We start from the raw sequence: 10,425 nt of genomic DNA, 5'->3' as shown, positions 1-10,425 counted from the left end.
TACAACTTGAAACCTGTAATTATTTCAGAATTGAGTTAAATAGAAATGAATATCTAGCTTCATACCATATTGGTCCAAATATATAGCTTATCCTTTACTGTAGATTGTATTTCCAGTATGAGATTGTTTTGAAAGAAAGAAATATATAGGCATACCCTGAAAAACAACCAATTATAGGCTGCAGTCAAGTTTTATACAAGGCAGATTTGAAGAGAATAGCTTATATTTAGACTATTGTATTATATTTGAGAAGAATGACTTGACAATATCAGCATGCTCTAACTGCTTTCTCTTTTCCAGACTCAGTTCTGTTACCATTGCCCTTGCAAAGTCCTACATTAACATTAACTTAATCAGCTTGATCCTGGCTGGCTTTATTGATGAGAAATAATATTGGGAAATTTCATATTATTGGGGGAAGGTATTATGCAGGGATAGCTAGGTGTGTTTTTTTTAATTATTGTGCTAGACTGTGCTTTCTAAAATTATTTCTACTACTATATTAATGACTATTGTACCTATTTGGCAGTAATCATTCATTAGTTAATATATATTAGTAAAGTATTGACCTCATGGCAGTTAGCACAAGCAGGAGGAAAGCCCAAAAGATCCATGCTGTCTCTCAGAGGGATCACATGTGGTCTCAAGGAGAGTTCAGAAGCCCTACAATACCTATGCTGTCCTAAGAGGGAGAGTGGGCACCAAGCCACAGCATTCTGTGCCAAGGGAGCGGGTCCAAGCACACCAAGATGGTGACCCTCCTGTGGTCAAGGCTTTTTATCCTCTCTTGATAGAGTTGGGTCATTATACCATTGATCAAAGCTAATTGATTAGCATCATTCAATTCCATTGGTTGACATCACCTGAGGGGGGTTCAAATTAAAATGAACTGTACAAATGGCATTGGGGGAAGTGTGCAAAAAGATTCTCCCCTAAATTGCTCAAGGCAAAATCCATTATCTAGGTGTAGTTTAATTCCTTAAATGAGCCAGACAAAAGAATCTCCATTTCTTTTGTTCAACTGGGCTTATCCCAGGCCAGGGCTCAACTTTCTGGGGTGAGGGGGAGAGAGGAACTGAAACTGATCTGGGTCCCCCCAAGAACTTCATTATTAATAATTTTTTTTCTCACATAGGTGATGCAGTGGATAAGTGCCAGGCCTGGAGTCAGGAAGACTCATTTTGTTGAGTTCAAATCTAGCCTTGGGCACTTACTATCTGTGTGGTCCTGGGCAAATCATTTAACCCTGATTGCCTCAGTTTCCTCATCTGTAAAATGATCTGGAAAAGGAAATGGCAAACCACTCCAGTATCTTTGCCAGGAAAACCTCAGATGGGGGTCACGAAGAAATGGACATGAATGATTACTGCCAAATAGGTACAATAGTCATTAATATAGTAGTAGAAATAATTTTAGAAAAGGACTGAACTATTACAACAACAATTATCTTATAACTCAGAGGCATATAAGACACACCCACCACTTCTTTTGAATGATCAGCTAAAACAACAAAATGCAAACTGTGGCTGGTAAACTGTAACAAAGGCAAACTGAGACACATTTTCTCTGAGCAAGATAACAGTTTTTAACAGTGACATAGCTGTGTTTTAACAGTGTGTAGCTGTTAATAAAGTGGAGACTTGGCCCCCTCAGTCAAGTCAGTAACCAAGTTGAAAAGGAAAAATCCCTCTTTATTGGATGCAGGATAAAAGGCATTCTGGCTACTTAGGGCATGTCTCAATTGGCTGGCCACAGCTGGGAAAGATAGGTTGTCCTTTAGGTGTCGTGATCATGCCTCTGAGAATTAAGGAATGTTAATTGCTTTAAGGGCTTCAACTGCCTCTAGTAATCTTGACTAGAAAATCAGAACCACCGCCAATCAGGACCACCCAGTTAGTCATCCCGTTGGGGGAGATCAAACCATCCCTGATTTTACAAGGGGAGACCAGAAGAATTGGGAGGGCCTTAGCCTAAATTCGTTTTTATTTGAAGGTAATAAAACAGAAGTCTCAAGTTAAACTGGTTAGCAAGTAAATGTCTAGGAGGCTAGGAGTAATCAGATCATTCCTTCTTTGTTTTATTTTGTTTTGCTTTTTTTGTGGAGCAAGGAGGGTTAAGTGACTTGCCCAGGGTCACACAGTGTCAAGTGTCTGAGACAAACTTAGGTCCTCCTGAATCTATTGGCCAGTGCTTTATCCACTGCGCCACCTAGCTGCCCCACATCATTCCTTCTTAACCATGACTTTAAGCCAATTCAGACTGGGAGAGACCCAGGGATTTTTTTTTTTTTAGCTAAACTGAGAAACGTGGCTTTGACAAAATGGGGAAGAGGCCTGATTACAGACCAGAATCAATTATTAAGTAATACATCATAATTTTAATTTCCTGATTACCCTTGACTCCTCACCCTCAATCACACCACATATTCAGGTACTAAATTTTATCATTTCTACCTCTCATTCCTTTTCCATTTTCCACTCATTCAGCTCACCTTTGTTCAGACCCACTTTACTTGCCATTTGGACTATTGATTTAGTTTCCTAATTGGTCTTCCTGTCTTGGTTCTCTTCTCTCCAATCCATTCTCCATTCAGCTGCCAGTGATTTACTTAAAGTGCTTGTCTAACTGGGTCACTCTCCTCAATTTACTCCAGTAGTTCCCATTGCATCTAAGATAAAATGCAAACTGAATTGTTAGATATGTATAACTCTTCACAATCTGGACCCAACTTGTCTTTCCAGCCTTATTATTAAATTACTCCCCTTTCCACACTATTCTCCAGCTGGTCTGACCTTGCTGTTCCTCACACACAATACTCCATCTCCATCTCTGCACAGTCTGTCCCTCACACCTGGAATGCACTCACTCCTCACTTCTGCCTCTTAGAATCCCTAGTTTCTTTCACAGCTCAGCTCAAACACCACCACCTCCTCCATGAAGCCATTCCTGATTTGTGTACCACAAGCTGTAGATTCTTCCCCCTTCCCCTAATCATCCATTTTAAATATTTTTGTATATTTCTGTTCATTTTGTCTCTTCCTATAGAATGTTTCTAGAGAGCAAGACCTGGTTCTTTTGTTTCTTTTACAGCATTTTAGAATACCGTGCCCTCTATTTTGTAAGTTCTCATATGCTTGAGGGAGAGATTGGGCTGTACTGAATAATGCTGAAAGTTCCTTCCCAGGGATACTGTCAAGCTGTAGTAGCAGCCTGATAGGCCTGGGTCCAGTGAGGGATGTTCTGACCCCGAGGGGGACACTATGACTATGGAGAAATATGATTGATCAGCTTACTGGGGTCAGAGATTACTCTTTCCATGGAGAAGCAAAGTAGGTCATTAACCAGGTATTGGATGGCCAAACAGATAATAAAGCAGGCACCCAGAAAGCTGGGCTCCTTGAATTTACAACATGAGCTTAGTTGGGAGTCAGTCGTGTTTGCTATGTGATTAGGACCAGGTAGTGACAATAAACTCCAGTTAGAAATGTGAAATTTTTATTATTCATATATCCAAATAGCTAATATCATCATTTTCAAACTGCTATATCTTTTCAGTCTCCCCTCACCCCCTTCTTTAATTGTCATCTCCTTTGTTCTGGGAGTTGAAGTTAAACTTCTCCTCCCAGCCATACCTCTATCTATGGCTTTCTTATTAAGGAACATGCCAGGGGTAGCTAGGAGGCACAGTGGATAGAGCACCGGCCCTGGATTCAGGGGGACCTGAGTTCAAATCCAGCCTCAGACACTTAACACTTACTACCTGTGTGGCCCTGGGCGAGTCACTTAACCCCAATTGCCATAAACCTGTACTTCCTCAGGAGTCAAAGTCTAGGCTTCTTTTCCTGGACATACCTCTGTATGCCAAATAATAAAAATTTTTACTCAAATTTTGATTGCATTGTGTGGGCAAGTAATTCTTCGAAAGAGGAATGTTTTCAAGAACCCATCTAGCCGTAACAAAGCCAAGTACTAGGGCTTGCTGTTGGAGGATAAAAGTAACATCATCTCAGATGCAAGGATGAATCCCAGACTGGAGTATCACAGGGCCTCAGTGTCTTTAAAAAGAGCAGGTTGAACTAGGTGTTCTCTAAAGGCCCCCTTCCACTTTCAGCAATAGTTCTGTGAATTACATTTTTGTGAATTAAATCATTTTATTCCAACCATGCCTCCTTCAAAACCCTGAAAGAGGTAAATTAATATAAAAAAGTATCTTATTAATGGAATCAGTTTTTATCTGTTTAGGTTGTTGAGGCAGAAATTTGAAGTGCTGCTTTAATTTGGGAATCCCTTGTTTTTCATTTCTCTGGCAGGTATTTAGCACTCCTTGCTTTCTTAGCCCAATATCTCTTCCTTCTCCTTAATGCATAAAAACTGAAAATAACTACCTTTAATTGAATACAACCTGGAGATTAGAAGATGAAATTTTTTTAATGTCCCTTTTCTTCTAGGTTAAAATTCTGTCCTTGACCCTTAATGGAGAGGGATTCTAAAAACCATATTTGGAATTCAATCAGTCAATCAAGCATTTATTTATTAAGTACCTCCTATATGCCAACCACTATAGTAAGCAGTGGGGATACAGTGACAAAAATGAAACCGCCCTTGACCTCAAGGAATTAATGTTCTGTCAAGGTGATGTGATGTGGAATCTAGGTTCTCAACATACTGTCTTAGCATCTCCATTTTAATTTACACATTTGCATTCATGACAGGAGGATCCAACTACCATCCAGGAGGATAGGCACATTTTCATGGATTAGATGTATTAAGACATCACAGGAATGTCAGCATCTAGGGTGGTGTTAGGACAAGCTCAGCAGTTGACTAGCAGCTGGAGTTTTTTCAGCTGTTTTTCAGTCTTATTTGACTTTTGTGACTCCATTTGGAGTGCGTTGCCATTTACTTCTCCAGCTCATTTTACAAATGAGGAAATGGAGGCAAACAGGTTTAAGTGACTTGCCCAGGGTCACACAGCTAGTAAGTGTCTGAGATTAGATTGAACCTAGGTCTTTCCTGACTCCAGGCCCAACACTATATCCATTGGGCCACCTAGCTGCCCCTAGCTAGAGTTCAAGCCATTCCATTCTGACCTCTCCTTTCCTGAAAAAATGTTCAAGAGAGATTACTGAGTAAATAAATTCCCAAAAGGTGGGCCAAAGACCCTGCAGGAACCCCAACTTCTATCTACTTGGTAATGCCTCCCATTGTGCAGCTTGGAGGCACAGTGGACAGAGCACTGGCCCTGGAGTCAGGAGTACATGAGTTCAAATCTGGCCTCAGACACTTGACACTTACTAGCTATGTGGCCCTCGGCAAGTCACTTAACCCTAATTACCTCAAAACATCTGGGGCCATCTCCAGTCATCCTGATGTATATCTTGCCCCTGGACTTTGATGATTCTGGAGGAAAGAGTAAGGCTGGTGACTTTGCAAGGCCCTCCCTCACCTAAATCCAATTCACTACAAGTCATGACATCACCTCCTAATGTCATGGTCCTTTGCTCTTCTTTGAGAAGGAAGGACAAACAACAACAATGCTCCCATTAAATATGTATTTCTGCATTCAGTGACTGTTCATTAAATCATGGTGGATGGCTCTTCGGTTGTACTTTTGTTCTTAATGTACAAGGCAGAGCACTGCTTTGGTCTTTTCCTGCTCTTCTAGTCTGTGTGTGTGTGTGTGTGTGTGTGTGTGTGTGTGTGTGTGTGTGTGTGTGTATAGCAATTTATTCCCTGAAGTCCCCTTAGGATATCATATATCCACAGTTTCCTGGGTACCATTGCTCTCACAGCCTATGGAATAACTGTGGTTTGACTACAATCTGTGAAGAGCTGAAACTTCTGCATTTTCCCAAGGGTGAAGAGAGCAGTGCTAACTGACCTGCTGGAGCACCATATAATAGCCAACAGCCAGAGCTCCAGTTGGATGTATGTATGTACTTCCACTTTACATCAGAATGATTAGTCAATAAGCATTTATTAAGCTTTTATTAATGTACTAGCCACTAGCCTAAGTGCTGGAGATACAACGAAAGGCAAAAACTTCTCATTCTCAAGGAACTTGAATTCTGATGGGGGAGACAAATGACTATGCACATACAATATATAAATATAAATATATATATGTATGTGTTATGGGGGAAATGGGGTACAGGTTGGGTAAGGGGTTGGGGTTCTTAGGAATTCCTCTTTAAAGAATTACACCCTCTTGCACACAAAAGCAGTTAGAATAAAATGGTCATTTATTTAGGGGCAAGGGAAGGGAAGGGGATAGGGGAGGGAGGGAAGGAAAACCATGAAAGAAATCCTTGGACTTCCCATGGGGAGATAGGTATGGAACAAAGCACGTGGCTCTAAGGTACCAATCTCCTCGAGCAGGAGACTGGCAGGTACTTTTATAGAGGACTGATGGGGGGAGGGGTGACCATTTGACAGTGGAAATTTCCTTTAGTGAGCGAGGATCCTCCCCCACTGGTGGTGGCTAGAGGAATTGGGTGAGGGGTGGCTACAGATCTCTCCAGCCATCTCTTTCTTCAGGACTAAGAAGCTGTAGCCACACCCGAAGTTATCTCCCCAGGGGTAAGGGAGATCAGAATGAAGGGTGGAGGTCCCAAAGCTAGCTCAGTCTGAATTGGTTTCTGCTTATCTCTCTAGGCGTATCTGTCCTCTAGTTTAGTTTTTCAAGGAGAAGATTCCTCGGTGTGCCCCAGAGAACTTTTGGGGTGCTCTGCACCCTCAACATATGTATGGGGAAAAACCTTCCTCTTCTCAATAATTCTCAGGAACTAAACAGGGTTGTGACAAAGGTTCTTTATCTTCTCATGAGAAGGAGGCACCCTAGTGTGCAGCTAGTGGGTGCAAAGAAAGGAGGCTTGAAGGCCCTGTTTTATACCCTAGTCCCTAATGCGAATGGGCCCTCCCCTCTTTCATCACTGGTCCGATTACTCAAGGGTTACAATCTATGCACAAAAACTAGCTAATCGGAACACAGTATTCCCACCCCTCTTCCTTATATAGGCATAACTCAGGAGTGGACCTTATACTTATATGGACACAACTCTGGAGCGGACCTTATTGAGACCAGGGCTCCTTGAACCATGTGATTTTGTTAACCTGAAGGGGAGGAAGGGATCAGAGACCTTTGTCCTACAAACAGGTCAGGAGGAGGATGACTGACATATCCACACTGAGAGGAGACAACTACCCATTTTCTCACAATGTATATCTGTTGAGAACTACAAAATTTACTGAGAACTGATTCCCCACCCAGTCCCCTCTTTCCCAGGCAAATGAATTGCCTGGGGCTGACTGTCTTTGTCATTTTCAGACTCTTGAAGGACTTATGGACCTCCCCTACCATCCCCCAAGCAATTTATCCCCTCCCAATGTTTCCCCACCTTACTCCCTGGACTTCATGATTATTATATTAAAAAGTCCATCTACATTAAGTAGTTTTTATTCAGAGTCAGTAGTGCCTATATTTAACTTAGGAGCAATTCTATTGTTTCTTTTGTTAAAGGTGCATTTACATTAAGTAGTTGTACCTCACTCTGGAGCAATTTTTTGGTTCCCTTTTTGTTCTATTACCCCATAAAAACCCTGTCCTCTGTTCCCATCTTTGGGACTTCCTAGCTTCTGAGCTTTGTGATACCGAGAGCCTCTGCCCCATTAAAGACCTTATTTTCTCCTATATTGATTGTTTCCTTAATTTCCAGGTTAACAATGTCTATGTATATTTATATACATACATATACATATGTATCTCGTAGGGACTTAGTACCTCCAAATTACCATGTGTATGTATGTGTATGTATATTTATTTATATACACACATATATTTGAGAGAAAAAAGGGAGAAAATATGTTATTTCATTCTGTCATATAGACAAGAACAAAAGTATACAGAATGAGAAGGCAGGCCAGGTAGTGATTTCCTTGAATAGAGGTACTATTGACACAAGATTAGATTCAAAGTATGTATAAATGGGGGACTGCTGCTTGAAAAGCGACTACTTAGATCCAATAATTTTTAGAATCTAACTTGACCAAGTATTTGGATGTGAATAACTTATTGGCCAGTAGGCGTCCTCCTTCTCCAAAAAAAAAAAACACCAAAAAACAAAAACATCAAAAAATTACTCTAAGCTTTCACACAGAATGAACCACACCAGGAGCCAAACCAAGAATTGTTAGGATTGTTTTAAATGTTAAACTCAGGCTGTAGATGATTCCAAGGATGGTTCCTAACTGGCTTCCAGGACAAATAGATTGCCTTCAAGGGACTTTTCGTACCTAACAGCTTTTATCTTTGGCCTGACTCTTTTGCCTTCCAATCTTTTCAGGTGACATAAACATGCTGCATTTGAGATAGAAACTATTAACCCTAATGCCTGGCAGTGCCCAAGAATCACACCATCGATATCAAATAACTTGGTTTCGTGTACTTCGAATTATTTTCACTATCCTGCTGTTTATTTCACTTTTATAGTCATTGTTCTTGGAATTGTGCTTCAACACTGAGTCCCATCTTTTTCAGACTCTTTCGCCTTCCATTTTGTTTACTATTGTCTTATTATTTTCAGTTTTCAGAAATCTTTTTATATTTCCAGACCATTCTGGTTGAGCATTAAAGTTTATATACAGCGAAGCACAAACTTCACTGTAGAATCTTGAAGGAAATGAAGGAAATAAATACTAGAAATCTCCCATTTGGGAACTCCTCAAACAATGTGATGATAACAGGCTGCCTATAGAATGAACTGGTGTGGCTTAGTGAATAGAGGGTTGACCTTGGACCTGAGCTCAAGTACAGCCTCCAACCATCATTAGCTGTGTGACCATAGGTAATTCACTGAACCTCCAGAAGGCTCAGGCAACTCTCAGAAACCTTGTTATTTATCTCTGCTTTGGAGAAGTGGGTCAAAAACCATCAGAATTTCAGATCAGTGACATGTACCCAGGGTATGTACAACAGTTAACAGTTAATTTCTTCTTTATCCTCTTTAATTTCTCTTAGCAGAAGGAAGTGGGTATTAGATGGAGAGACAGGGCTGAGTTGAAGTCTGACAGTTGCAGCTTTCCAAATTGGTCCTGATATCTTTTTTTAGGCACTGTGTCCCTATAGCATATGTGTCAAAAAATAACCTAGCAGAAGATTTTTCAGTGGCCCATGAGCTTCCCCAAGGGACCTTAACGAAATTCAAATTAGGCAAAAGTTTATCTTTATCTTTGAGACTTTCTCTCTTAATTGTTTTGCTGAGGAGAAACACGCCCCCTCCGCCCCCAAACAAAAGTACTGAAAGGTTATGCATGAATAAAATAGAGTCACTTTGGGTAGGGTGGAAGAGGAGGGAAGAAGCATTTGTACTACACCTACTATGTGCCAGGTACTTTGCAAACATCTCATTTGATCTTCATAACCCTTCAAGAGAAGTGCTATTATTACCCTCATTTTACAGCTGTGGAAACAGGCAAACAGAAGTTAAATTACTCGCTCATCTAGGAAATGTTTGAGACTGGGGTTTTTTAACTTTTTGTGTCACAGACTCCTTTGGAAGTCTAGTGAAACCCATAAACTTCTTCTTAGAATAATGTTTTTAAATAACTGAAGGAAATACTAAATTTCAGGTAGTGTTTAGAGAAAATAAAGATATCTATAGATCTATCTAGAACTAGATCTAGATCTATATTTTTTCCCCTATCCACGTTCACCAGGCCTCTGAAGTCTGTCCATGGACTTCAAACTAGAACCCCAAGTAAAGAACCCTTGACCTAGACCCTTGTCTTCTGCCCAGAATTTTCCTCACTTTTATATGTGGAGTTATATACTCCCAGAATACTCAGTAAGAGTGTTTATTTGCCTAGATTAGTATAATTTGTACCATGAATTATTCAAAATCAGAGATAATAATCTTCAATGGAAGTTCCATTTTATTTCATTACTTTCAAAATAATTCCATTACTATGCATCGACATGGTACTACTGATGGAAAATTCAAGGACTTCTGCCAAGTCTGCAACCTGAACACCAAACCACATCCTACACATTAAGTAGATAAATTCCAAATACTCCCTTCACTTCATGTTGTTTAAGGCGTACCCTATCTATCACATAAAATTGTTTCACAGCCTCAATAGTCCAATGGAACAGAGACCTGAGGGACAGGTAATACCTCTGGGACTTGTACCGTGTCAGGATATTGTGAGACAGTCAACTGACCTGATGATACCTTGAGCCTAAGATCTTGAGGTTCTCATTTTAATTTTGGATTTGATAATGTTGGGTTATTTGGCTGATGGCTTGAAAGTTTTATCTACGTCAGTATCCCTGACCTGTCAGAATCAAGAGATTACAAACTTACAAGAAGTTGTTGTTGTTTAAATAAGAAAAGTCTTATTATTTAAAAAACAAACAAACAAACAAGG

This window comes from Dromiciops gliroides, chromosome 3, assembly GCF_019393635.1.
Source record: "Dromiciops gliroides isolate mDroGli1 chromosome 3, mDroGli1.pri, whole genome shotgun sequence".
Lineage (NCBI taxonomy): Eukaryota > Metazoa > Chordata > Mammalia > Microbiotheria > Microbiotheriidae > Dromiciops > Dromiciops gliroides.
This window is presented reverse-complemented; position numbering follows the sequence as displayed.